This window comes from Salvelinus fontinalis, unplaced genomic scaffold (assembly GCF_029448725.1).
Source record: "Salvelinus fontinalis isolate EN_2023a unplaced genomic scaffold, ASM2944872v1 scaffold_0172, whole genome shotgun sequence".
Classification (NCBI taxonomy): Eukaryota; Metazoa; Chordata; class Actinopteri; order Salmoniformes; family Salmonidae; genus Salvelinus; species Salvelinus fontinalis.
The window spans coordinates 259,749-286,390 of NW_026600381.1; the positions used below are offsets into that span (position 1 = coordinate 259,749).

The 26,642-nt window shown below is 46.3% G+C and overlaps 1 long non-coding RNA gene across 1 annotated transcript; it reads left to right on the forward strand.

The window, feature by feature from the left end:
• The first annotated feature begins 1,240 nt into the window (after nt 1–1,240).
• Nucleotides 1,241–20,163, forward strand: LOC129844093 (uncharacterized). The gene is made up of 6 exons (XR_008757914.1): nt 1,241–1,689; nt 7,798–7,825; nt 10,258–10,293; nt 10,515–10,591; nt 18,234–18,269; nt 18,532–20,163. It is a non-coding gene; the product is annotated as an uncharacterized LOC129844093 (long non-coding RNA).
• Nucleotides 20,164–26,642: the final 6,479 nt, after the last annotated feature.

Consider the following 26,642-nt stretch of genomic DNA (forward strand, 5'->3'; position numbering starts at 1 on the left):
ACGGTTCAGGTAGATTATATTGATGATGTAGCACGGTTCAGGAAGATTATATTGATGATGTAGCACAGTTCAGGAAGATTATATTGATGATATAGGACAGTTCAGGTAGATAATATTGATGATGTAGCACGGTTCAGGAAGATTATATTGATGATGTAGCACGGTTCAGGAAGATTATATTGATGATATAGGACGGTTCAGGTAGATTATATTGATGATATAGGATGGTTCAGGAAGATTATATTGATGATGTAGCACGGTTCAGTAAGATTATGTTGACGACGTAGCACGGTTCAGGAAGATTATATTGATGATGTAGCACGGTTCAGGAAGATTATATTGATGATGTAGGACGGTTCAGGTAGATAATATTGATGATGTAGCACGGTTCAGGAAGATTATATTGATGATGTAGGACGGTTCAGGTAGATTATATTGATGATGTAGCACGGTTCAGGTAGATTATATTGATGATATAGGACGGTTCAGGTAGATTATATTGATGATATAGGACGGTTCAGGAAGATTATATTGGTAATGTAGGATGGTTCAGGAAGATTATATTGACGACGTAGCACGGTTCAGGAAGATTATATGGCCACCGGACCTGTACAGTTGTGGATGTAGTCCGTTGAAGAGAGTTATTCCGTGCAACGGAGCTTTTGGTGTGTTGAGTTTTTTGATTAGGTTGAAATAGATTGATTAAGTTGCTTCAACGGGTTGGTTGTCTCGAGACGGAAGTAGAGAACAAGGAAACACACACAGACACACACACACACACACACACACACACACACACACACACACACACACACACACACACACACACACACACACACACACACACACACACACACACACACACAGCCCTCTCATTGGCTGAGCCCCCTCCCTGACATGCCCACTCCTTGTTACCTGGGCAACCACACCAGGGGGAGGAATATACCCACTCTCCCCTCTTCTCCATCGCCACCTCTCTCTCTCTCAAACACACACACACACACACACACACACACACACACACACACACACACACACACACACACACACACACACACACACACACACACACACACACACACACACACACACACACACACACACACACACACACACACAGGGTTACAACAGTCGCCCTCTCTCTTCCTCCCTCGCTCTCTCCTCCTCCTCTCTCTTTAAGTTTCCTCCCCCAATCCTTGACTTAACATGCTGCTTCAGTCTCACAGTGGAGACACTCAGAGAGCACCACAGAGAGAGACAGCAGCAGCAAACCACAGACAGCACTACTACTGTCCCCCTCTCTCTCTCTTCTCTCTCCACTGCTACAGTCCCCCCCTCCACCTTTCCTCTCCACTACTACTGTCCCTCTCTCCACCTCTTTTCTCTCCACTGCTACAGTCCCCCCCTCCACCTTTCCTCTCCACTACTACTGTCCCTCTCTCCACCTCTTCTCTCTCCCCTGCTACAGTCCCCCCCTCCACCTTTCCTCTCCACTACTACTGTCCCTCTCTCCCTCTCTTCTCTCTCCCCTGCTACAGTCCCCCCCCCCTCCACCTTTCCTCTCCACTACTACTGTCCACCTCTTCTCCACTTCTTCTCTCTCTGTGTCTCCCTTGTTCACCTTGTCTGGTCAGTGTGGATGTGAGATGGGTTGTGGATATTCCTCAACGACCAGCACGGCTGGAGGAGGTGAGTGTGCTATCGACCTAGCGCTGCTAAAGGGTGGTGAACGTGTATGTGTGTGTACGGTGTGTGTGTGTGTACGGTGTGTGTGTGTGTGTGTGTGTGTGTGTGTGTGTGTGTGTGTGTGTGTGTGTGTGTGTGTGTGTGTGTGTGTGTGTGTGTGTGTGTGTGTGTGTGTGTGTGTGTGTGTGTGTGTGTGTGTGTGTGTGTGTGTGTGTGTGTGTGTGTGTGTGTATACTTTACACGTGAGTTATTTATGTTGATGAATTTGGCATAAGGAATTATGTTTAGTTTTTCTGCCAAACTCTCATTCTAGCGTCTCATATTGAGCTAACTGTCATAGCAAAAATGAATGAGTGGGCTTTACAATGAAAGCTATGGAAACAGGGCTTTACAATAGAAAGTTATGGAAACAGGGCTTTACAATAGAAAGCTATGGAAACAGCGCTTTACAATAGAGAGTTGTGGAAACAGTTCTTTACAATAGAGAGTTGTGTAAACAGTTCTTTACAATAGAGAGTTGTGTAAACAGTTCTTTACAATAGAGAGTTGTGGAAACAGGGTTTTATAATTATGGAGAGTTGGAGAGGTACCTTCTGTGTACAGTATGTGGGCAATGATTTCTGTGTGTGCGCTCGCTCGCTCATTCAAGTGCAACCGTGTGTGTGTGTGTGCGTGTGTTTGTTTGTGTGTGTGCGCTCGCTCGCTCGCTCATTCAAGTGCAACCGTATGTGTACGTGCTTGCCTGGCGTGTGTGAGTGTGTGTGTTTTGATTTGAAGCTAAACTAGTTGAATCAGACACACTGTCAGTTGGAATCAAAGCAGCAGTCTTGATGTCATTGATACGTCAACACTCTGAGGGGGAGAGGGGGAGGTGGAGAGGGAGAGGGAAAGAGGGGGAGATAGAGAGAGAGAGTTTCAGAAATCAAAGCCAATCGACATTACCCTTGAAATGCTTTCCCCTGATGTGATCATTCTGGAAAGAGAAACCCTTATGAAAGGAGATGTTCTATGTTAGTTATATTCAGTATGTTGGGCCGATGTGCCTTGGGTTTGATGTTCAATAGAAGGCATTTTCAACCTGTAATTCAACATGTAATGTTGTGTATGGAAAATGGATACTAGTGAAAATCAACAGGTAACAAGAGTACCATAGACACCATGTCCTAATGATGTACTGGTTAACATCTACTACAGTTAACATATTATCAACTGTCACATGAACAACACCATCATATGACTTGTTTACCTTGACTACCAGTAAACCACTAGTATAGCTGAGGTTGAGGATATGACGCGTTTACCTTGACTACCAGTAAACCACTAGTATAGCTGATGTTGAGGATATGACGTGTTTACCTTGACTAACAGTAAACCACTAGTATAGCTGATGTTGAGGATATGACGTGTTTACCTTGACTAACAGTAGACCACTAGTATAGCTGATGTTGAGGATATGACGCGTTTACCTTGACTAACAGTAAACCACTAGTATAGCTGATGTTGAGGATATGACGCGTTTACCTTGACTAACAGTAGACCACTAGTATAGCTGAGGTTGAGGATATGACGTGTTTACCTTGACTAACAGTAGACCACTAGTATAGCTGATGTTGAGGATATGACGTGTTTACCTGGACTAACAGTAAACCACTAGTATAGCTGATGTTGAGGATATGACGTGTTTACCTTGACTACCAGTAAACCACTAGTATAGCTGATGTTGAGGATATGACATGTTTACCTTGACTAACAGTAAACCACTAGTATAGCTGATGTTGAGGATATGACGCGTTTACCTTGACTAACAGTAAACCACTAGTATAGCTGATGTTGAGGATATGACGCGTTTACCTGGACTAACAGTAAACCACTAGTATAGCTGATGTTGAGGATATGACGTGTTTACCTGGACTAACAGTAAACCACTAGTATAGCTGATGTTGAGGATATGACGTGTTTACCTTGACTAACAGTAAACCACTAGTATAGCTGATGTTGAGGATATGACTTGTTTACCTTGACTAACAGTAAACCACTAGTATAGCTGATGTTGAGGATATGACGTGTTTACCTTGACTAACAGTAAACCACTAGTATAGCTGATGTTGAGGATATGACGCGTTTACCTTGACTAACAGTAAACCACTAGTATAGCTGATGTTGAGGATATGACGTGTTTACCTGGACTAACAGTAAACCACTAGTATAGCTGATGTTGAGGATATGACATGTTTACCTAAGGACTACCTGACCAGATATATCTGTTATGACTGGGGAGAGTGGTGCTCTGATGACTACCTGACCAGATATATCTGTTATGACTGGGGAGAGTGGTGCTCTGAGGACTACCTGACCAGATATATCTGTTATTACTGGGGAGAGTGGTGCTCTGAGGACTACCTGACTAGATATATCTGTTATTACTGGGGAGAGTGGTGCTCTGAGGACTCCTGACCAGATATATCTGTTATGACTGGGGAGAGTGGTGCTCTGAGGACTACCTGACCAGATATATCTGTTATTACTGGGGAGAGTGGTGCTCTGATGACTACCTGACCAGATATATCTTATGACTGGGGAGAGTGGTGCTCTGAGGACAGCCTGACCAGATATATCTGTTATGACTGGGGAGAGTGGTGCTCTGAGGACAGCCTGACCAGATATATCTGTTATGACTGGGGAGAGTGGTGCTCTGAGGACTACCTGACCAGATATATCTGTTATGACTGGGGAGAGTGGTGCTCTGAGGACTACCGACCAGATAAATCTGTTATGACTGGGGAGAGTGGTGCTCTGAGGACTACCTGACCAGATATTTCTGTTATGACTGGGGAGAGTGGTGCTCTGAGGACTACCTGACCAGATATATCTGTTATGACTGGGGAGAGTGGTGCTCTGAGGACTACCTGACCAGATATATCTGTTATGACTGGGGAGAGTGGTGCTCTGAGGACTACCTGACCAGATATTTCTGTTATGACTGGGGAGAGTGGTGCTCTGAGGACTACCGACCAGATATATCTGTTATGACTGGGGAGAGTGGTGCTCTGAGGACTACCTGACCAGATATATCTGTTATTACTGGGGAGAGTGGTGCTCTGAGGACTACCTGACCAGATATATCTGTTATGACTGGGGAGAGTGGTGCTCTGAGGACTACCTGACCAGATATATCTGTTATGACTGGGGAGAGTGGTGCTCTGATGACTACCTGACCAGATATATCTGTTATTACTGAGGAGAGTGGTGCTCTGATGACTACCTGACCAGATATATCTGTTATTACTGGGGAGAGTGGTGCTCTGATGACTACCTGACCAGGTATATCTGTTATTACTGGGGAGAGTGGTGCTCTGATGACAGCTTGAGTACAGAATAGATAGGTGACTCAGGGACAAGATGCTTTCAACAGCACTCACAATGGGACAATGGCCAAGCTCATGAACACTGAAAGCAGTCAAGGTTTCTCTGTTGTAAAAAGAAAAGGTAGTGGATTGGAGAGATTTCAGATCCACACACACGCATGCATGCTCACACACGCACACACACACCACACACACACAGAGAGAGAGTGGTACTCAGCAATGTGTTGTGTTGGATTGGTCCTAAACATAACACCTTGTAGGCCAGTGACCAAAAAATCTCAATTGAATCCATTTTACATTCAGGCTGTAGCACAACAAAATGTGGAAAAGGTTAAGGGGTGTGAACACATTCCGAAGGCACTGTAGGTAGAGGTAGGTGTAGAGGTAGGTGTAGAGGTAGAGGTAGGTGTAGAGGTAGGTGTAGAGGTAGGTGTAGAGGTAGGTGTAGAGGTAGAGGTAGAGGTAGAGGTAGAGGTAGGTGTAGAGGTAGGTGTAGGGGTAGGTGTAGGGGTAGAGGTAGGGGTAGAGGTAGAGGTAGAGGTAGGTGTAGAGGTAGGTGTAGAGGTAGGTGTAGGGGTAGAGGTAGAGGTAGGTGTAGGGGTAGAGGTAGGGGTAGAGGTAGAGGTAGAGGTAGAGGTAGAGGTAGGTGTAGGGGTAGAGGTAGGGGTAGAGGTAGAGGTAGAGGTAGGTGTAGAGGTAGGTGTAGGGGTAGAGGTAGGTGTAGGGGTAGAGGTAGGGGTAGAGGTAGGGGTAGAGGTAGAGGTAGGTGTAGGGGTAGAGGTAGGGGTAGAGGTAGAGGTAGAGGTAGAGGTAGGTGTGGAGGTAGGTGTAGGGGTAGAGGTAGGGGTAGAGGTAGGGGTAGGTGTAGAGGTAGGTGTAGAGGTAGGTGTAGAGGTAGGGGTAGAGGTAGGTGTAGAGGTAGGTGTAGGGGTAGAGGTAGGGGTAGAGGTAGAGGTAGGGGTAGGGGTAGAGGTAGAGGTAGGGGTAGAGGTAGAGGTAGAGGTAGGGGTAGAGGTAGAGGTAGAGGTAGGGGTAGGGGTAGGGGTAGAGGTAGGGGTAGGGGTAGAGGTAGGGGTGGAGGTAGGGGTAAAGGTAGGGGTAGAGGTAGAGGTAGGGGTAAAGGTAGGGGTAGAGGTAGAGGTAGGGGTAAAGGTAGGGGTAGAGGTAGAGGTAGAGGTAGAGGTATGGGTAGGGGTAGGGGTAGAGGTAGAGGTAGGGGTAGAGGTAGGGGTAGAGGTATAGGTAGGGGTAGGGGTAGAGGTAGAGGTAGGGGTAGAGGTAGAGGTAGGGGTAGAGGTAGAGGTAGGGGTAGGGGTAGAGGTAGGGGTAGAGGTAGGGGTAGAGGTAGGGGTAGAGGTAGAGGTAGGGGTAGAGGTAGGGGTAGGGGTAGAGGTAGAGGTAGGGGTAGAGGTAGGGGTAGAGGTAGGGGTAGAGGTAGAGGTAGGGGTAGGGGTAGGGGTAGAGGTAGGGGTAGGGGTAGAGGTAGGGGTAGAGGTAGGGGTAGAGGTAGGGGTAGAGGTAGGGGTAGAGGTAGGGGTAGAGGTAGAGGTAGGGGTAGAGGTAGGGGTAGAGGTAGGGGTAGAGGTAGGGGTAGAGGTAGAGGTAGAGGTAGGGGTAGAGGTAGAGGTAGAGGTAGGGGTAGGGGTAGAGGTAGAGGTAGGGGTAGGGGTAGAGGTAGAGGTAGGGGTAGAGGTAGAGGTAGGCATAGCCGTGGGAAGTAGCGGTACTGAGTGTGCTGCAGCACCCGCTGTGATGATTTGGCTCAGTTGGTAGAGCATGGCACTTGCAATGCTATGATTGTTGGTTCGTTTCCCACATGGGACCAGTACGAAAACGTATGAAAACGTATGAACTCACGACTGTAAGTTACTCTGGATAAGAGTGTCTACTAAAACGTATGAACTCACTACTGTAAGTTACTAAAACGTATGAACTCACTACTGTAAGTTACTAAAACGTATGAACTCACGACTGTAAGTTACTAAAACCTATGAACTCACTACTGTAAGTCACTAAAACCTATGAACTCACGACTGTAAGTTACTAAAACCTATGAACTCACTACTGTAAGTTACTAAAACCTATGAACTCACTACTGTAAGTTACTAAATCCTATGAACTCATTCCTGTAAGTCACTAAAACCGAAATGGAATGAATAAACCATTTCAGTTTTCTCACAGAAATAAATGTAATTTGCAAAGTATTTCAAGAAACTGGAAAACATATATCAAGCAAGTATTTTTATATTCCACAAGCATTATCAGATTAATTGTTTTGTACAGATAATTATCAGACTCAAGTTACAAATGTAAGTAAACACTCAAATACATTTAGTAAAAAAAATCACAAAGTATAGACGTCTGTAACACTGGGCCTTTACTAGTCCTGTATTAACAGACCTATATAGACGTCTGTAACACTGGGCCTTTACTAATCCTGTATTAACAGACCTATATAGACGTCTGTAACACTGGGCCTTTACTAGTCCTGTATTAACAGACCTATATAGACGTCTGTAACACTGGGCCTTTACTAGTCCTGTATTAACAGACCTATATATACGTCTGTAACACTGGGCCTTTACTAGTCCTGTATTAACAGACCTATATAGACGTCTGTAACACTGGGCTTTTACTAGTCCTGTATTAACAGACCTATATAGACGTCTGTAACACTGGGCCTTTACTAGTCCTGTATTAGAGGACCGTTCAATCATCTTAAATGAATATATCTTTGTTCTCACAGGTCCAGCTGAAGCCTCCAGAGAAGAAGTGTGAGTATGGTTGTCTCTCTCTGGCCTCAAGCCCATATTTCTCTCACTAATCCACGGATTTTCAACTCTTAAGGGGGCACAAACGAGTGTACACTATTTGGTGGTAGGGGGAATCGGCCCGTGTTGTTGTTGTCAGCATGACAGCCGTAGGTGGAGAATGTGTTGTTGTTGTCAGTATGACTGCTGTAGGTGGAGAATGTGTTGTTGTTGTCAGTATGACTGCTGTAGGTGGAGAATGTGTTGTTCTTGTCAGTATGACAGCCGTAGGTGGAGAATGTGTTGTTGTTGTCAGCATGACAGCCGTAGGTGGAGAATGTGTTGTTGTTGTCAGTATGACAGCTATAGGTGGAGAATGTGTTGTGTTGTCGTCAGTATGACAGTCGTAGGTGGAGAATGTGTTGTTCTTGTCAGTATGACAGCCGTAGGTGGAGAATGTGTTGTTGTTGTCAGTATGACAGCTATAGGTGGAGAATGTGTTGTGTTGTCGTCAGTATGACAGTCGTAGGTGGAGAATGTGTTGTTGTTGTCAGTATGACTGCCGTAGGTGGAGAATGTGTTGTTCTTGTCAGTATGACAGCCGTAGGTGGAGAATGTGTTGTTGTTGTCAGTATGACAGCTATAGGTGGAGAATGTGTTGTGTTGTCGTCAGTATGACAGTCGTAGGTGGAGAATGTGTTGTTGTTGTCAGTATGACAGCCGTAGGTGGAGAATGTGTTGTTGTTGTCAGTATGACTGCCGTAGGTGGAGAATGTGTTGTTGTTGTCAGTATGACAGCTGTAGGTGGAGAATGTGTTGTTGTCTTCAGTATGACAGCCGTAGGTGGAGAATGTGTTGTTCTTGTCAGTATGACAGCCGTAGGTGGAGAATGTGTTTTTGTTGTCAGTATGACAGCCGTAGGTGGAGAATGTGTTGTTGTTGTCAGCATGACAGCTGTAGGTGGAGAATGTGTTGTTGTTGTCAGAATGACAGCTGTAGGTGGAGAATGTGTTGTGTTGTTGTCAGTATGACAGCCGTAGGTGGAGAATGTGTTGTTGTTATCAGTATGACAGCCGTAGGTGGAGAATGTATTGTTGTTATCAGTATGACAGCCGTAGGTGGAGAATGTGTTGTTCTTGTCAGTATATAGAATATGTGGTTGTTGGAAGCTAATAGGTCATGTTCTTTCATTAAAGGTGAAGAACCTTCCACGTCACTGCTCTGTTTATCCCAGCCAGGCACCACAAACATCCCCATCCGGTCTCACTCACACTCAGTCCTCACCTTGCCCACGGGGCCCTGGCTCTCAACTATGAAAGGAAAAACACAATTTCCTGGAATTAATGAGTCAGACATTAGTCAAATACTGTGGACTACTTCCTGATAAGCATATCGACAATTAGGCAGAGATCTCAACAAGCTGCCTGATAAACATATTGACAGGCAGGCCAAGTTCTCAACAAGCCTAGCGGGTCCCGTGTGGCTTCGTTGGTAGAGCACGGTGCTTGCAACGCCAGGGTTGTAGGAGAATATGGGTTCGATCCCCACGGAGGACCAGTACGAAATAAAACAAGTGTGGCTGTAAGTCGCTCTGGATAAGAGCCTCTGCTAAATGACTGAAAATAATGATAGCCAGGTCATCAATGAGACCGGTTTCGGCAGTGCTACAGAACTTCAACATAAACAGGTCTCTGGTGGAGAAAATACCCCTAGACGGTGAACACCCATGAACACGCACATTTAGATATTGGACAGACCTGAGTTGATCACTATTTCCTTTGTTTGATGTGACCGTGTGTCAGAGCTCCCGGGGGTGATGGACTTATCACTGACTGACTGACGTATTACTGACTGACTGACTCATTACTGACTGACTGAGTTATTACTGACTGACTGACTTATTACTGACTGACTGACTGACTTATTACTGACTGACTGAGTTATTACTGACTGACTGACTCATTACTGACTGACTGAGTTATTACTGACTGACTGACTTATTACTGACTGACTGAGTTATTACTGACTGACTGAATTGTTACTGACTGACTGAGTTATTACTGACTGACTGAGTTATTACTGACTGACTGACTTATTACTGACTGACTGAGTTATTACTGACTGACTGACTCATTACTGACTGACTGAGTTATTACTGACTGACCGACTTATTACTGACTGACTGAGTTATTACTGACTGACTGACTTATTACTGACTGACTGACTTATTACTGACTGACAGACTTATTACTGACTGACTGACTGACGTATTACTGACTGACTGACTTATTACTGACTGACTGACTTATTACTGACTGACTGAGTTATTACTGACTGACTGACTTATTACTGACTGACTGAGTTATTACTGACTGACTGAATTGTTACTGACTGACTGAATTGTTACTGACTGACTGAATTGTTACTGACTTACTGACTGATGATGTCATTTACAGCACAGAGGAGTCTGCACAAGAAGAAGAAAAAAGGATGTGAGTAACATGGCGTGTGTGTGTGTGTGTGTGTGTGTGTGTGTGTGTGTGTGTGTGTGTGTGTGTGTGTGTGTGTGTGTGTGTGTGTGTGTGTGTGTGTGTGTGTGTGTGTGTGTGTGTGTGTGTGTGTGTGTGTGTGTGTGTGTGTGTTGCTCGAAGGTCACTGTGATCAAGACCTGTCTATCTATGTCTCTCTCACTGTGTGTGTCCTCTTCTCTCAGGAACTATGGAGGTGTGTATGTGGGACTACCAGCAGACCTGAGCACTATGCCTCCTATCCAGATGGGAACACACCAAGGTAACAGTCATACACAGATAGACTGATTTAGACTGTTTTGTTCTGACACAAGATGTGCTGGGTTTGGATGTGGACATCCTCTCAAACTCACGTCTCAATGTGTTTCTCAGCCTCCGTTATAGACACAAAGACTCTCAATTTCCTGTCAGGCCTTAGAGGTCAGGAGGAAGCATGAGAGAGTTCTGGTTAAAACACTTCTGACTGAGGAGGATCGTTCTGAGGGAGAGGGATGTGGATCTGGTGGTGTGGGAGTGATCTGGTGGTGTGTTAGTGATCTGGTGGTGTGTTAGTGATCTGGTGGTGTGGGAGTGATCTGGTGGTGTGTTAGTGATCTGGCGGTGCAGGGGTGATCTGGCGGTGTGTTAGTGATCTGGTGGTGTGTTAGTGATCTGGTGTTGTGTTAGTGATCTGAGAGAGAGGGAAGTGGATCTGGTGGTGTGTTAGTGATCTGGTGGTGTGTTAGTGATCTGGTGGTGTGTTAGTGATCTGGTGGTGTGGGAGTGATCTGGTGGTGTGTTAGTGATCTGGCGGTGCGGGGGTGATCTGGTGGTGTGTTAGTGATCTGGTGGTGTGTTAGTGATCTGGTGGTGTGTTAGTGATCTGGTGTTGTGTTAGTGATCTGAGGGAGAGGGATGTGGATCTGGTGGTGTGTTAGTGATCTGGTGGTGTGTTAGTGATCTGGTGGTGTGGGAGTGATCTGGTGGTGTGTTAGTGATCTGGTGGTGTGTTAGTGATCTGGTGGTGTGTTAGTGATCTGGTGGTGTGTTAGTGATCTGGTGGTGTGTTAGTGATCTGGTGGTGTGTTAGTGATCTGGTGGTGTGTTAGTGATCTGGTGGTGTGTTAGTGATCTGGTGGTGTGGGAGTGATCTGGTGGTGTGTTAGTGATCTGGTGGTGTGTTAGTGATCTGGTGGTGTGTTAGTGATCTGGTGGTGTGTTAGTGATCTGGTGGTGTGTTAGTGATCTGGTGGTGTGTTAGTGATCTGGTGGTGTGTTAGTGATCTGGTGGTGTTTGAGTGATCTGGTGGTGTGTTAGTGATCTGGTGGTGTGTTAGTGATCTGGTGGTGTGGGAGTGATCTGGTGGTGTGTTAGTGATCTGGTGGTGTGTTAGTGATCTGGTGGTGTGTTAGTGATCTGGTGGTGTGGGAGTGATCTGGTGGTGTGTTAGTGATCTGGTGGTGTGTTAGTGATCTGGTGGTGTGGGAGTGATCTGGTTGTGTGTTAGTGATCTGGTGGTGTGTTAGTGATCTGGTGTTGTGTTAGTGATCTGAGGGAGAGGGATGTGGATCTGGTGGTGTGTTAGTGATCTGGTGGTGTGTTAGTGATCTGGTGGTGTGTTAGTGATCTGGTGGTGTGTTAGTGATCTGGTGGTGTGGGAGTGATCTGGTTGTGTGTTAGTGATCTGGTGGTGTGTTAGTGATCTGGTGTTGTGTTAGTGATCTGAGGGAGAGGGATGTGGATCTGGTGGTGTGTTAGTGATCTGGTGGTGTGTTAGTGATCTGGTGTTGTGTTAGTGATCTGGTGGTGTGTTAGTGATCTGGTGGTGTGTTAGTGATCTGGTGGTGTGGGAGTGATCTGGTTGTGTGTTAGTGATCTGGTGGTGTGTTAGTGATCTGGTGTTGTGTTAGTGATCTGAGGGAGAGGGATGTGGATCTGGTGGTGTGTTAGTGATCTGGTGGTGTGTTAGTGATCTGGTGGTGTGTTAGTGATCTGGTGGTGTGTTAGTGATCTGGTGGTGTGTTAGTGATCTGGTGGTGTGGGAGTGATCTGGTGGTGTGTTAGTGATCTGGCGGTGTGTTAGTGATCTGGTGGTGTGTTAGTGATCTGGTGTTGTGTTAGTGATCTGAGGGAGAGGGATGTGGATCTGGTGGTGTGTTAGTGATCTGGTGGTGTGTTAGTGATCTGGTGGTGTGTTAGTGATCTGGTGGTGTGGGAGTGATCTGGTGGTGTGTTAGTGATCTGGCGGTGCGGGGGTGATCTGGTGGTGTGTTAGTGATCTGGTGGTGTGTTAGTGATCTGGTGGTGTGTTAGTGATCTGGTGTTGTGTTAGTGATCTGAGGGAGAGGGATGTGGATCTGGTGGTGTGTTAGTGATCTGGTGGTGTGTTAGTGATCTGGTGGTGTGGGAGTGATCTGGTGGTGTGTTAGTGATCTGGTGGTGTGTTAGTGATCTGGTGGTGTGTTAGTGATCTGGTGGTGTGGGAGTGATCTGGTGGTGTGGGAGTGATCTGGTGGAGTGTTAGTGATCTGGTGGTGTGTTAGTGATCTGGTGGTGTGTTAGTGATCTGGTGGTGTGGGAGTGATCTGGTGGTGTGGGAGTGATCTGGTGGTGTGTTAGTGATCTGGTGGTGTGTTAGTGATCTGGTGGTGTGTTAGTGATCTGGTGGTGTGTTAGTGATCTGGTGGTGTGTTAGTGATCTGGTGGTGTGTTAGTGATCTGGTGGTGTGTTTGTGATCTGGTGGTGTGTTAGTGATCTGGTGGTGTGTTAGTGATCTGGTGGTGTGTTAGTGATCTGGTGGTGTGTTAGTGATCTGGTGGTGTGTTAGTGATCTGGTGGTGTGGGAGTGATCTGGTTGTGTGTTAGTGATCTGGTGGTGTGTTAGTGATCTGGTGTTGTGTTAGTGATCTGAGGGAGAGGGATGTGGATCTGGTGGTGTGTTAGTGATCTGGTGGTGTGTTAGTGATCTGGTGGTGTGTTAGTGATCTGGTGGTGTGTTAGTGATCTGGTGTTGTGTTAGTGATCTGAGGGAGAGGGATGTGGATCTGGTGGTGTGTTAGTGATCTGGTGGTGTGTTAGTGATCTGGTGGTGTGGGAGTGATCTGGTGGTGTGGGAGTGATCTGGTGGAGTGTTAGTGATCTGGTGGTGTGTTAGTGATCTGGTGGTGTGTTAGTGATCTGGTGGTGTGGGAGTGATCTGGTGGTGTGGGAGTGATCTGGTGGAGTGTTAGTGATCTGGTGGTGTGGGAGTGATCTGGTGGTGTGGGAGTGATCTGGTGGAGTGTTAGTGATCTGGTGGTGTGTTAGTGATCTGGTGGTGTGTTAGTGATCTGGTGGTGTGGGAGTGATCTGGTGGTGTGGGAGTGATCTGGTGGTGTGTTAGTGATCTGGTTGTGTGTTAGTGATCTGGTGGTGTGGGAGTGATCTGGTGGTGTGTTAGTGATCTGGTGGTGTGTTAGTGATCTGGTGGTGTGTTAGTGATCTGGTGGTGTGTTAGTGATCTGGTGGTGTGTTAGTGATCTGGTGGTGTGTTAGTGATCTGGTGGTGTGGGAGTGATCTGGTTGTGTGTTAGTGATCTGGTGGTGTGTTAGTGATCTGGTGTTGTGTTAGTGATCTGAGGGAGAGGGATGTGGATCTGGTGGTGTGTTAGTGATCTGGTGGTGTGTTAGTGATCTGGTGGTGTGTTAGTGATCTGGTGGTGTGTTAGTGATCTGGTGGTGTGTTAGTGATCTGGTGTTGTGTTAGTGATCTGAGGGAGAGGGATGTGGATCTGGTGGTGTGTTAGTGATCTGGTGGTGTGTTAGTGATCTGGTGGTGTGGGAGTGATCTGGTGGTGTGGGAGTGATCTGGTGGAGTGTTAGTGATCTGGTGGTGTGTTAGTGATCTGGTGGTGTGTTAGTGATCTGGTGGTGTGGGAGTGATCTGGTGGTGTGGGAGTGATCTGGTGGTGTGTTAGTGATCTGGTGGTGTGTTAGTGATCTGGTGGTGTGTTAGTGATCTGGTGGTGTGTTAGTGATCTGGTGGTGTGGGAGTGATCTGGTGGTGTGTTAGTGATCTGGTGGTGTGTTAGTGATCTGGTGATGTGTTAGTGATCTGGTGGTGTGTTAGTGATCTGGTGGTGTGTTAGTGATCTGGTGGTGTGTTAGTGATCTGGTGGTGTGTTAGTGATCTGGTGTTGTGTTAGTGATCTGAGGGAGAGGGATGTGGATCTGGTGGTGTGTTAGTGATCTGGTGGTGTGTTAGTGATCTGGTGGTGTGGGAGTGATCTGGTGGTGTGGGAGTGATCTGGTGGAGTGTTAGTGATCTGGTGGTGTGTTAGTGATCTGGTGGTGTGTTAGTGATCTGGTGGTGTGGGAGTGATCTGGTGGTGTGTTAGTGATCTGGTGGTGTGTTAGTGATCTGGTGGTGTGTTAGTGATCTGGTGGTGTGTTAGTGATCTGGTGGTGTGTTAGTGATCTGGTGGTGTGGGAGTGATCTGGTGGTGTGTTAGTGATCTGGTGGTGTGTTAGTGATCTGGTGGTGTGTTAGTGATCTGGTGGTGTGTTAGTGATCTGGTGGTGTGTTAGTGATCTGGTGGTGTGTTAGTGATCTGGTGGTGTGGGAGTGATCTGGTTGTGTGTTAGTGATCTGGTGGTGTGTTAGTGATCTGGTGTTGTGTTAGTGATCTGAGGGAGAGGGATGTGGATCTGGTGGTGTGTTAGTGATCTGGTGGTGTGTTAGTGATCTGGTGGTGTGTTAGTGATCTGGTGGTGTGTTAGTGATCTGGTGTTGTGTTAGTGATCTGAGGGAGAGGGATGTGGATCTGGTGGTGTGTTAGTGATCTGGTGGTGTGTTAGTGATCTGGTGGTGTGGGAGTGATCTGGTGGTGTGGGAGTGATCTGGTGGAGTGTTAGTGATCTGGTGGTGTGTTAGTGATCTGGTGGTGTGTTAGTGATCTGGTGGTGTGGGAGTGATCTGGTGGTGTGTTAGTGATCTGGTGGTGTGTTAGTGATCTGGTGGTGTGTTAGTGATCTGGTGGTGTGTTAGTGATCTGGTGGTGTGTTAGTGATCTGGTGGTGTGGGAGTGATCTGGTTGTGTGTTAGTGATCTGGTGGTGTGTTAGTGATCTGGTGTTGTGTTAGTGATCTGAGGGAGAGGGATGTGGATCTGGTGGTGTGTTAGTGATCTGGTGGTGTGTTAGTGATCTGGTGGTGTGTTAGTGATCTGGTGGTTTGTTAGTGATCTGGTGGTGTGGGAGTGATCTGGTGGTGTGTTAGTGATCTGGTGGTGTGTTAGTGATCTGGTGGTGTGTTAGTGATCTGGTGGTGTGTTAGTGATCTGGTGGTGTGTTAGTGATCTGGTGGTGTGTTAGTGATCTGGTGGTGTGTTAGTGATCTGGTGGTGTGGGAGTGATCTGGTTGTGTGTTAGTGATCTGGTGGTGTGTTAGTGATCTGGTGTTGTGTTAGTGATCTGAGGGAGAGGGATGTGGATCTGGTGGTGTGTTAGTGATCTGGTGGTGTGTTAGTGATCTGGTGGTGTGTTAGTGATCTGGTGGTGTGTTAGTGATCTGGTGTTGTGTTAGTGATTTGAGGGAGAGGGATGTGGATCTGGTGGTGTGTTAGTGATCTGGTGGTGTGTTAGTGATCTGGTGGTGTGGGAGTGATCTGGTGGTGTGGGAGTGATCTGGTGGAGTGTTAGTGATCTGGTGGTGTGTTAGTGATCTGGTGGTGTGTTAGTGATCTGGTGGTGTGGGAGTGATCTGGTGGTGTGTTAGTGATCTGGTGGTGTGTTAGTGATCTGGTGGTGTGTTAGTGATCTGGTGGTGTGTTAGTGATCTGGTGGTGTGTTAGTGATCTGGTGGTGTGGGAGTGATCTGGTTGTGTGTTAGTGATCTGGTGGTGTGTTAGTGATCTGGTGTTGTGTTAGTGATCTGAGGGAGAGGGATGTGGATCTGGTGGTGTGTTAGTGATCTGGTGGTGTGTTAGTGATCTGGTGGTGTGTTAGTGATCTGGTGGTGTGGGAGTGATCTGGTTGTGTGTTAGTGATCTGGTGGTGTGTTAGTGATCTGGTGTTGTGTTAGTGATCTGAGGGAGAGGGATGTGGATCTGGTGGTGTGTTAGTGATCTGGTGGTGTGTTAGTGATCTGGTGGTGTGTTAGTGATCTGGTGGTGTGGGAGTGATCTGGTTGTGTGTTAGTGATCTGGTGGTGTGTTAGTGATCTGGTGTTGTGTTAGTGATCTGAGGGAGAGGGATGTGGATCTGGTGGTGTGTTAGTGATCTGGTGGTGTGTTAGTGATCTGGTGGTGTGTTAGTGATCTGGTGGTGTGTTAGTGATCTGGTGGTGTGGGAGTGATCTGGTTGTGTGTTAGTGATCTGGTGGTGTGTTAGTGATCTGGTGTTGTGTTAGTGATCTGAGGGAGAGGGATGTGGATCTCGTGGTGTGTTAGTGATCTGGTGGTGTGTTAGTGATCTGGTGTTGTGTTAGTGATCTGGTGGTGTGTTAGTGATCTGGTGGTGTGTTAGTGATCTGGTGGTGTGGGAGTGATCTGGTTGTGTGTTAGTGATCTGGTGGTGTGTTAGTGATCTGGTGTTGTGTTAGTGATCTGAGGGAGAGGGATGTGGATCTGGTGGTGTGTTAGTGATCTGGTGGTGTGTTAGTGATCTGGTGGTGTGTTAGTGATCTGGTGGTGTGTTAGTGATCTGGTGGTGTGTTAGTGATCTGGTGGTGTGTTAGTGATCTGGTGGTGTGGGAGTGATCTGGTGGTGTGTTAGTGATCTGGTGGTGTGGGAGTGATCTGGTGGTGTGGGAGTGATCTGGTGGTGTGGGAGTGATCTGGTGGTGTGGGAGTGATCTGGTGGTGTGGGAGGGATCTGGCGGTGTGGGAGTGATCTGGCGGTGTGGGAGTGATCTGGCGGTGCGGGAGTGATCTGGTTGTGTGTTAGTGATCTGGTGGTGTGTTAGTGATCTGGTGGTGTGGGAGTGATCTGGCGGTGTGGGAGTGATCTGGCGGTGCGGGGGTGATCTGGCGGTGCGGGGGTGACCTGGCGGTGCGGGAGTGATCTGGTGGTGCGGGAGTGATCTGGTGGTGATCTGGTGGTGTGTTAGTGATCTGGTGGTGTGTTAGTGATCTGGTGGTGTGTTAGTGATCTGGTGGTGTGTTAGTGATCTGGTGGTGTGTTAGTGATCTGGTGGTGTGTTAGTGATCTGGTGGTGTGTTAGTGATCTGGTGGTGTGGGAGTGATCTGGTGGTGTGGGAGTGATCTGGCGTTGCGGGAGTGATCTGTCCGTGCGGGAGTTACCTGTCGGTGCGGGAGTTACCTGTCGGTGCGGGATTGATCTGGCGGTGCCGGAGTGATCTGGCGATGTGTGATATTGATGTCACTGCTACAGGTTATACACAGTGATGATGGTGTGTGTGTGTGGACGTGTGTGTGTGTGGACGTGTTTAACTATTCTTGTGAGAAGTCCCCACAAGAATAGTAACCAAACAGAAATTGGACCAACTGGGGACATTTTGTTAGTCCCCTCAAAGTCAAATGCTATTTCTAGGGAGTTTAGGGTTAAGGTTAGAATTAGGGTTAGAATTATGTTAAGGGTTAGGAGCTAGGGTTAGGGTTAAGGTTAAGTTTTTGGGTAAGAAAATGTGTTAGGTTTAGGGGTTAGGGAAAATAGGATTTTGATTGGGACTGAATTGTGTGTGTGCGTGCGTGCATGAGAGTGCACATTTGTGTGGTCGTGTGTGTGTTTGTGTCCCGTTGGGTGTTATAATGAGGAGACTGGGATCCTGTGGCAGGTAATTGGTAATGCCACTCTCCCCAGGGACTAGCTGAAGTGATGAGCACCTCAAGGAGGCTAGGGCTTACAGCCTTAATGAAGCAGCAGGTGTGTGGGGGTGTGTGTGTCCACGTCAAGTCCTAGTAATTTTCTCTTTTCTCCCCACAGATGAGTGAAGCATCATTGAAACAACTTTCACTAAAGGTATGATGCCAACAGCCCCGATCTCAATATCAGATGTCAATATCCTATGTTAAACTCTCTGCCTCAATCTCAGAAGTTCATCTTTTGGGACTCTCACACCCACTACAGAGAGAGAGAGAGAGAGAGAGAGGGAGAACTGTCAGGATAATGATGTCAGCAAGAATGAAGGAAGGAATTGTTCTATTTGATCTCTGATTGGCTCCATGGGACCCAGTAGAACCTCTAAGGGACCAATCATCTCCCTCTCTCTCTCTCTCCATAGGAACTGAACTGGGATCAGTTTCTAAGGTGAATGATCAGACCATGGGTCAAATGCTCACCATGGATGTGACTGCTCAGGAATCAGCGTTGTGTTAATAGGCACAAAACGGAAGAAAAAAGTCCAAAACGAAATGGAAGTGGGAGGTACTATCTGAACTTGTTCAATAAGAAATACTTGTTTTCATTTGTGTTAAACAAAATTTGAAAACAGGCACCCTAATGAACACGACCCAGGTCAAAGGGCATCACGGATGTTGGAGTCGGCATTCACCACTCAGGATCATGAGACAAGGCAACCTTCTACTCAGAACTAAATGTCAGACTGGATCAGATAGGCCTATTCAGATCTCAGCAATACCAAGAAACAAGACCTCTCTCAGAACTCCTATTCAAATATTTCTTGATTTTTTTCTCTCTGTCTCTGAGTCAATAGTTCTCAGAAATTATCTCTATAGGAGCTGGATCAAATGTTCCCCATTTGTATCATTGGCCGAATAGAGAATAATCTTTCTTCACTCAATATGTAGTCATATGTACAGTCGTGGCCAAAAGTTTTGAGAATGACACAAATATTAATTTCCACAAAGTTTGCTGCTTCAGTGTCTTTAGGTATTTTTGGCAGATGTTACTAAGGAATACTGAAGTATAATTACAAGCATTTCATAAGTGTCAAAGGCTTTTATTGACAATTACATGAAGTTGATGCAAAGAGTCAATATTTGCAGTGTTGACCCTTCTTTTTCAAGACCTCTGCAATCCACCCTGGCATGCTGTCAATTAACTTCTGGGCCAGCCCATTGGCAGCCCATTCTTGCATAATCAATGCTTGGAGTTTGTCAGGATTTGTGGGGTTTTGTTTGTCCACCCACTTCTTGAGGATTGACCACAAGTTCTCAATGGGATTAAGGTCTATCGATGTTTTGTTCCCCGAGCCACTTAGTTATCACTTTTGCCTTATGGCAAGGTGCTCCATCATGCTGGAAAAGGCATTGGTCATCACCAAACTGTTCCTGGATGGTTGGGAGAAGTTGCTCTCGGAGGATGTGTTGGTACCATTCTTTATTCATGGCTGTGTTCTTAGACAAAATTGTGAGTGAGTCCACTCCCTTGGCTGAGAAGCAACCCCACACATGAATGGTCTCAGGATGCTTTACTGTTGGCATGACACAGGACTGATGGTAGCGCTCACCTTGTCTTCTCCGGACAAGCTTTTTTCCGGATGCCCCAAACAACCCTGAAAGGGGATTCATCAGAGAAAATGACTTTACCCCAGTCCTCAGCAGTCCAATCTCTGTACCTGCAGAATATCAGTCTGTCCCTGATGTTTTTCCCGGAGAGGAAAGGGCTTCTTTGCTGCCCTTCTTGATACCAGGCCATCCTCCAAAAGTCTTCGCCTCACTGTGCGTGCAGATGCACTCACACCTGCCTGCTGTCACTCTTCATAACATTCTGGAGTATATGCAAATTGCCATCATACAAACTGAGGCAGCAGACTTTGTGAAAATTAATATTTGTGTCATTCTCAAAACCTTTGGCCACGACCGTATTTTTTCTTTTCTTGAATGTATTCCAACATGTTAACTATTTTCACAACATAGTTTCCACATTCTTAAATAAATCTTGTGGAAATGCATTGTGTGCTCGTGTGCATATGTCTTCAGAAATGTATGATTTCTGTATGTGTGCGTGCATGTGTTGTGTCTGTCTCTGTGTGTCTTTTTTTCTGTGTGTAATTGAAAGGCCTATTCCTCACCAGTCATCTCCTCAGTACGACTAGCCTACACTTCATGTACAGTCTAGCTGTTATGTGCTGCTGAGATTCTTCAAATGACTATAGACTAGTTTTAGATCGACTCCTTGGAGACCGTAACTATCAACTCCTTGGAGACCGTAACTATTGACTCCTTGGAGACCGTAACTATCAGCTCCTTGGAGACCGTAACTATTGACTCCTCGGAGACCGTAACTATCAGCTCCTTGGAGACCGTAACTATCAACTCCTTGGAGACCGTAACTATCAACTCCTTGGAGACCGTAACTATCAACTCCTTGGAGACCGTAACTATCAACTCCTTGGAGACCGTAACTATCAACTCCTTGGAGACCGTAACTATCAACTCCTTGGAGACCGTAACTATCAATTCCTTGGAGACCGTAACTATCAACTCCTTGGAGACCGTAACTATTGACTCCTTGGAGACGTAACTGTCAACTCCTTGGAGACCGTAACAATCAATTCCTTGGAGACCGTAACTATTGACTTCTTGGAGACCGTAACTACCGACTTCTTGGAGACCGTAACTATCGACTCCTTGAGACCGTAACTATCGACTCCTTGGAGACCGTAACTACCAACTTCTTGGAGACCGTAACTATCGACTCCTTGGAGACCGTAACTATCGACTCTCTGGAGACCGTAACTATCGACTCCTTGGAGACCGTAACTATCGACTCCTTGGAGACCGTAACTATCGACTCCTTGGAGACCGTAACTATCGACTCATTGGAGACCGTAACTATCGACTCATTGGAGACCGTAACTATCAACTCCTTGGAGACCGTAACTATCAACTCCTTGGAGACCGTAACTATCAACTCCTTGGAGACCGTAACTATCGACTCCTTGGAGACCGTAACTATCGACTCCTTGGAGACCGTAACTATCAATTCCTTGGAGACCGTAACTATCAATTCCTTGGAGACCGTAACTACCGACTTCTTGGAGACCGTAACTACCGACTCCTTGGATACCACATCCAGGCTAGCTCACTAGCTTTCCACTGATTCACCACGTTACACAGTGACACACTTCTGGTTTGTTCTGATGCCGTTCTTTCGGCCACTAATTGCAGTTCAACCACTTTAACATTCACAGAGAGAACTCTGATTCTTCAAAATGAAAGCTCTGTCAATCTAAAAGGTATCAAGCTGACATTTCAGAGACACAACTCTGACTGTATGATAAATTAAACTACATGCCCAGACTGTTTTTTCCTCTTGTTCTTGAGTGTAGATACCATAACCTATTTAACAACAGCAACCTACTCTAGGTTGACAGTATGGAAAAATACATGATATTATGAATCTGTGTACGTGTGCGTATGTGTGTCACAAGATGTCAATCACCTACAGTACAAGCAGCATTCACACTCTCCTACTATGTTTGTTCTCAATCAGATCCTTGTGGTTCATTACGTCAACAAGCTAGTTAAAACTGTGGTCTGGTTATCAGTCAATCAGCTTAAAGATTTCAGTAACATGGTTCAGGCCCTATTGAATTGACTTGCCCTATGAACTGTTTGAACTGTTTGGACTGTGGTTGCGTTCCAAATGGAACACTTGTCACGCCTGCTCCCGCTTTTCCATTCCCCTGGCGCTTGAGGGCGCCAGATTACCCTGCATCTCACGCTCCTGCCATCCATCACCCACACCTGCCTTCCCTCGTCACACGCATCAGCGTTATTGGACTCACTTATCACATGTTCATTTCCTTCCCTATATTTGTCTGTTCCCTTGCTGCTGCATTAATCGTTTTTTTGTCTCAGTTTCTGTTTGCTGACGCTGTACTTGTCTCGTTATATGTCCGTTATTCATTAAATGTTTACTCCCCGTACCTGCTTCTTCTCTCCAGCGTCATGTGACATATATTGTGCTTTTGATCAGGGCCGGTAAAAAGTATTGCGGTGCTATTTGGGATGGATCCTGTGTACCGTTGTAGAGGGCTTCAGAGGTAGTTGGTGTTTTCAAAGGAGATGATTTCTCATGACATCATTTCCTTGGTGTCGTGTGTCAGTCACCTCTCAGTAACACTGGCTAATCCAGGAACATTGGATAATCACCAACTCTGTTATTATCAACCTAGAAGACACAGAATACACCGTCTCTATGGTAACATCTCGTGTGTGTGTGTGTGTGTGTGTGTGTGTGTGTGTGTGTGTGTGTGTGTGTGTGTGTGTGTGTGTGTGTGTGTGTGTGTGTGTGTGTGTGTGTGTGTGTGTCCATCACAATCCCCTTCATCTTTACTTCCTGGGCTCCATTAAGGCTCGTTGTCCAGATTATGTTGTAACATGATGTCAAATAAGCCAATGAGACGGGTTGATGAACATACAATAGTTTTCCTGTATATCTTGACTGTCTTGTTGGTTTGATTCCACCTCCCTTGTAGCCTCGTAGGACCATCTTGATCTCATGAGTTTACTTTCTGTTTCGCTACACGGATTAGCAAAACATGATGTAAACTCATGAGATCAAGACTGTCCTACGAGTCTACCTCCCTTGTTCCAGAGAATAAAGAGATCTTTAATTTGTGGTGATTAAATACATGGACAGGAACAACAACACACACACACACACACACACACACACACACACACACAAACCACAGGAGGTTGGTGGCACCTTAATTGGGGAGGAGAGGCTCGTGGTAATGACTGGAGAGGAATCAGTGGAATGGTATCAAATACATCAAACACATGGTTTCCATGGTTTCCAGGTGTTTGACGCCGTTCCATTTGTTCCGTTCTGGCCGTTATTATGAGCCGTCCTCCCCTCAGCAGCCTCCACTGACACACACACTGCTTTGTCACAGTAACGGGCGTTTAGACCAGTACCTCTGGTCTCAGCAGTGTAGCTAATTGCTGTCATCTCAGGTAATGGGTGATAACACAATGTCTACGTCCCATCTGGGACCCTGTTTTCTATGTAGTGCACTACCTTTGACCAGGGCCCACATAGGGCTTTGGTTATAAGTAGTGCACTATTTAGGGAATATGATATCATTCCTACATGGTCAATGACTCACAACACTAAATCTCACTCACTCAGTCACTTCTCCCTGCTAGTCACCAACACCAACGCAAAGCAGACCTCTTCTGCTGAATCATCAGTGTTTAATGGTAGTCACATGACTGTGTTCTATTGCCTTTAGAACATCATTGGAACAGCATGAACAACACAACTGGGACATCTCATCACAGAGAGGATGCAGTTGCCCCTGGACACTGATCTCATGTACAGATAAGAAACTATGGTGGGTAAACTGATCCTAGATCTGTGCCTATGGGCATATTCTACCAGGAGCCACTTGGGATTTGACCCGAAGCTGCAGGGGTCGATGGGATGTTGATGGATCTCTTAGGGGGATTTATGGTGGATCCCTGACTGGTGATGTGGCATTAACTGCAGGCCAAACACTGCCAATCAACAACACTGTATTCATAATAAGCTGCTTTCTGTGACACATGAAATGGTAGATATCCACAGATTAATACGGGCATTTCATTTACACTTAACAGGAAGGCCGTTTTAAAGCTAATCCCAACCCATGACTAGATTTAAAAAACAACTAATTATTGGGGTAATAGGAAATATAACTAACTGTATAGTATTTCCTGTTGAAAGAAGAGCAGTTTTTGATGGTAGTTGTTCAGTTGGATGTAACAGTAGAGTCGTAAACAGAATTGTCTTGCTGTTCCACTGTCTGCCACAAGGTGTCAGTGTTATTTCAGAGGAGAAATCGCATTACAGTTGTTTCAATGCAGGCCTTCTATGCTGTGTAAAGCAGAGGAGGCTGGTGGGAAGAGGGCAGTGGCGGTTCTAGCTTCCCATGAGCCTGCCTAGCTCACAAACTAGAATCAGGGCGCCGACTCCGACAAGGTTAACTGACCCACAGTGCCACACGGTGACATGATATCATTGACGTGACGTGCAAATGAGCGATAGAAAACCAATTGCGCAAATGTCACCATTCCGATTTTTTGTTGTGCGGGTGCCCCCTGTCAAGATGGTGCCCCGTGCCGCCCCTGTCAAGATGCTGCCCCGTGCCGCCCCTGTTAAGATGCTGCCCCGTGCCGCCCCTGTCAAGATGCTGCCCCGTGCCGCCCCTGTTAAGATGCTGCCCCGTGCCGCACCTGTCAAGATGCGGCCCTGAGCGGCTGTCCATGTTGCCTATACCTACATCCACCAGTGGGAAGAGTTATAGGAGGATGGGCTTATTGTAATGGCTGGAATAGAATACATGGAACAGAATAAAATATGTTGTTTCTATATGTTTGATACTGTTCCATTCCAGCCGTTACAACGAGCCTGCCCTTCTATAGCTCCTTCCACCAGCCTCCTCTGGAGTAAAGTATGTGAACATTAACCTACCTCATCCCACAGTCACAAACAACCTACATATGAGCACCGTCCGGGGAGGCGGTTAGTTAAGAGTAGGATTTCTGTATTTTTTCTGTAATACCAGAGGTCTAAATGTAGTTTCCAGGACCTCTGGATCCTTCAGGGACAGAGAGTATGAAGACATGGGCGTGGATGACCAACAGCAGGCTAGTGGTCGGCCTGTTAACCCACTTTATCAAAAATCTACTTACCAAAGAAAAGCCAGAGTTTTGAGGTCATTCAGAGTTGGTCTCCTCTCCTCCACTACTTCATTAGTGGCTGTGCTCCAGTCGGACACTAAAGTCTCCCATTGACACCAATGAATGCCTTGTGTTACTATAGGTTATAGCTACCTATGCTAAACAAGATGTCTCCCAAATACTGTTGTGTTGTGGCTTTTGTTTAGGTTATTCATAGTGCTCCATGACAGTGTATTATACCCCAGGGTAGAATTGGCTAGTTTACTTTTGATAAACTGGGTTAAATGGCTAGTTTATTGTACCCCAGGATAGATATGGCTATTTTATTGTACCCCAGGGTAGATGTGGTTAGTTTATTGTACCCCAGGGTAGATGTGGTTAGTTTATTGTACCCCAGGGTAGATATGGCTAGGTTATTGTACCCCAGGGTATAATCGGCCAGAGTAGATATAGCCAGTATATTTTACACCGGGGTAGATATGGCTAGTTTATTGTACCCCAGGGTAGATATAGCCAGTGTTTTTTACCCCAGGGTAGATATAGCCATTGTATTGTACCCCAGGGTAGACATAGCCAGTGTATTGTACCCCAGGGTAGACATAGCCAGTGTATTTTACCCCAGGGTAGGTATAGCCAGTGTATTGTATCTCAGGGTTGATGTGGCTAGTGTATTATACCCCATGGTATAGACGGCCAGTGTATTGTACCCCAGGGCACAGACGGACAGTGTATTGTACCCCAGGGCAGGGCTGACCAGTGTATTGTACCCCAGGGTAGAGGTGGTCAGTGTATTGTAACCCAGGGTAGAGGTGGTCAGTGTATTGTACCCCAGGGTAGAGCTGGCCAGTGTATTGTACCCCAGGGTAGATATAGCCAGTGTGTTGTACCCCAGGGTAGGTATGGCCAGTGTATTGTACCCCAGGGTAGGTATATAGCCAGTGTATTGTACCCCAGGGTAGCTATGGCCAGGGTAGAGGTAGCCAGTGTAATGTTCCCCAGATTAGATATAGCCAGTTTATTTTACCCCAGGGTAGATATTACCAGGGTAGATGTGGCCAGTGTATTGTACCCCAGGGTAGATGTTGGCATTGTATTGTACCCCAGGCTAGATGTGGCCAGTGTATTGTACCCCATGGTAGATATAGCCAGTGTATTGTACCCCAGGGTAGATATAGCCAGTGTATTGTACCCCAGGGTAGATATAGCCAGTGTATTGTACCCCAGGGTAGATATACCCAGTGTATTGTACCCCAGGGTAGATATACCCAGTGTATTGTACCCCAGGGTAGAGTTGGCCAGTGTATTGTATTCCAGGGTAGAGCTGATCAGTGTATTGTATTCCAGGGTAGAGCTGATCAGTGTATTGTACACCAGGGTAGATTATAGCCAGTGTATTGTACACCAGGGTAGATATACCCAGTGTATTGTACCCCAGGGTAGATATAGCCAGTGTATTGTACCCCAGGGTAGATATAGCCAGTGTATTGTACCCCAGGGTAGATATAGCCAGTGTATTGTACCCCAGGGTAGATATACCCAGTGTATTGTACCCCAGGGTAGAGTTGGCCAGTGTATTGTATTCCAGGGTAGAGCTGATCAGTGTATTGTACACCAGGGTAGAATATAGCCAGTGTATTGTACCCCAGGGTAGCTATGGCCAGTGTATTGTACCCCAGGCTAGATATACCCAGTGTATTGTACCCCAGGGTAGATATATAGCCAGTGTATTGTACCCCAGAGTAGAGTTGGCCAGTGT